Here is a 2,865-nt window from a genome sequence, read left to right on the forward strand (position 1 = left end):
AGCAAGAGTACGGTGATCACTTAGCAAATTCGATGTTATGCTAAGGAGGAAAATGGTAATGGTGACCTGAGGTGGCGGGTGTGACTGACAGTCCACATGGACTGCAACACTCAGGGCAACAGTGACTGTGGGTGAGAAGTGGCACAGGGAGGCTTGCTTGCTGCCTTCCACAGCCTGGCCCCAGCGTTCAGTCACACAAGTCTCCCCTGTAAAAGTTGTTTCCCCATCAGAAACCAAAATCCAACCACTGAGATTGCAAAGGCATTTCCACACTGTAAACAAAATCCAGAAATCTGAGTCAAGGTTATCATCATTCTAACTCCTCTTATGGCTGGAAAGGGAGTTGGGAGTCTATCCACACAAGTACCCCTCCTTCTCAATGGAGATTTGATGTCAAACTCACTTTGTTCAATAATGTATAGGCAGTCTTAAAATTCATGATATGATACACAACTAACCCACAGATACATATAACTCAAACAAAGAATGTTTAAATTTCTATTGAAAATGATCTTCTCTTTATTCAGTCCCCTAACAGATAGAATCATCCAAACTGTCTTTATATTACAATCCCCTTCTAATTATCATAGTAACTAGTGATGGCCAAATAGTGGCTTCTTACCAGTTCTTATGCTGTTGCTGGGTAATTGACAAGAATCTGCTCTGCAGAAATGGCCCTAAAAGAAAAAAGTAAAAATCAGAACACCTACAACATTCATATCACACTGAAATTAAACTTTGATTTCAGGTACTCTTTCACACAGAAACAAATCATCTCTCCTCATCAGCTGACCTGGAGTTCTTAACACAAGATCAACTGGCATCAGAGCAAAGCCATGTTGGAGAAGAGAGAGAAGGTGCACATTAGAATATCCCCTACAATTAATGATAGAACTACCCCCTAGATTTCAGAAAATGCACTGAATAGACCACCTCCACTGTGTTTGATGAGCCAATCAGCCTTCTGTTACTAGAACAACAAACAGAACTACTATGGAGATAATGGGCTCACAAGAGAAAAGGGGGCCTTAGCTGTGTTTTTAGAGGTGTTGGTACCTAGTTGGAGGGCCTATTGTTTTGGGTTCTGAGTGAAAACAGGAGATCACAGTAGGAGCGCACATGACCAAATAAATACTCAGCTCAGAGCAGGAAAGCAAAAGCAAGGGACAGGAAAGGAGTGTCTATAGTCCCTGCAGAGGAACTTCTATCAGGAGGAGCTCCATGTTTTATAGGCTCCACCACTTCCCAGTAGCTCTCCACTTTATTACAGGACTTGGCACTCCAGACCCTGACTTCACAGGTTCGATAACAGATTTATGTAGTGAAGATATTTTAGGGCTGAGGATGCAGTTCAGTGGTAGAGCACTTATCTAGTGTGTCCTAGGCACTAGCAGCACACCATACCACACACACACACACACACACACACACACACACACACACACACACACTTGTAAAAACCATGCCTTCCAAAGTAGCACTTTCCAAATGTGTCACAAGGGAAATGTTTGGACATGTTGAGAGGAAACACACAGTCAGACAGCACATTCTGTACATCCCCAGCAGACATTTCTAGGGAACACTGGTATATTAAGAGCCTATCTGAGCACAGAACCCATTTCTATGAAATTCTCACTATGATCCAGTGGATCTCAGGTTCTCTACTCATGAAATTTCTGAAGTCTCTAGAATGGTTCTCTCATTTAAATATTTCAGAATACCCACCTGTGGTTTGCTTGGTAAAGCCTTTCTTCATAGATAATCCTAAGGCAAATTCTGCCTAGGTCTTTCTTAAGCATGGAAAGGTCAGGGTGAGCAAGGTTTGAGTCAAGCATGATTTAATGCTATAAATAAGCAACTAAAGAAATAAAAAGAAATTTTCACATCTATCCCCATACTGGTACACCTCTGTTGGAACACATCTACTTCCCAAAACACCAAGAAACAGTAGACTCTCTACCCCAGCCCTCTAGCAAGACCTGCACCATGCAATGCTCACCTGAGTGCTTTGGCTCTGTATTCCCTCCTCACTCCTTCCCCCTCATTCCTGATGCCCCAACCTTGCCCTCGTGGAATACTTACTCACTTACGCTGGTTCTGTTCCCTCATCAAAGTCTGCTTTTGAAAAGGCTCTGGAAATCTCACCACGGGTGGGCAGTCCCAGAAAGCTTTTAGTGTTCTGTCCAAATGACATCTGCATTCTAACAAGAACAAGAAGCTAATTGGTGGCTAAAGAGGACATCGATGTTGAGTTAAGGGACATTAGAGGTGACCTACTATGGCACTAGATGATGCTGGGCCCCCGAGAGACGGGGATGATGACTCAAGACCCCACTACTGTATGGAAATCACACCAGGCAAGCGCCAAGGCCTCTGAAACATCAGGACACTTTGCCAGACTCCCAGCTCCCTTCCCTCTAACTGTTAAAAACAAGAACCATTGAAGGCCACTTACCACTCACTTTTAAAGGCTGTCCCCAGAAGGTACTGTCACCCTCAGGATGGGTAGAAACAAAGTGCTGGGCCCAGGTGTCCTCTTTGTACATCTGAAAAAGTAGTATAGAATACTACTAGATACTCTGAGCATCCAACAAGTGTCCCTGTCCAGACACTCGGGAGATGTGGCTAAAAAGAGATGAGTCCCCTGCTCTATGTCACTGATATTCAGATGACAGACAAAGACTGAACCAGCAGGCAAATGCATATATTGTGTCACGCCACAATAGGCTCTGCCAGATCGAAGGAGAAAGGGGGAGCAAGGTATTGCCTTGTGCTCTGTAAGGTACTTAGGAGGATCCTAGACCTCTGCCCTCTAATCCACACAGCATCTTCCTCCTGACAGATGTTAAGTGTCTTCTGAGGACA

General features: G+C 44.0%; 1 long non-coding RNA gene across 1 annotated transcript; it reads right to left on the reverse strand.

Moving 5' to 3' along the window:
* Positions 1-545: 545 nt before the first annotated feature.
* Positions 546-2,602, reverse strand: LOC143273193 (uncharacterized). Its single transcript, XR_013051086.1, has 3 exons — positions 2,456-2,602; positions 2,083-2,201; positions 546-677 (listed from the first exon to the last, which is right to left on the reverse strand). It is a non-coding gene; the product is annotated as an uncharacterized LOC143273193 (long non-coding RNA).
* Between the last annotated feature and the right edge of the window lie 263 nt (positions 2,603-2,865).

The sequence above is a fragment of the Peromyscus maniculatus genome, chromosome 5, assembly GCF_049852395.1.
Source record: "Peromyscus maniculatus bairdii isolate BWxNUB_F1_BW_parent chromosome 5, HU_Pman_BW_mat_3.1, whole genome shotgun sequence".
NCBI classification, from domain to species: Eukaryota; Metazoa; Chordata; class Mammalia; order Rodentia; family Cricetidae; genus Peromyscus; species Peromyscus maniculatus.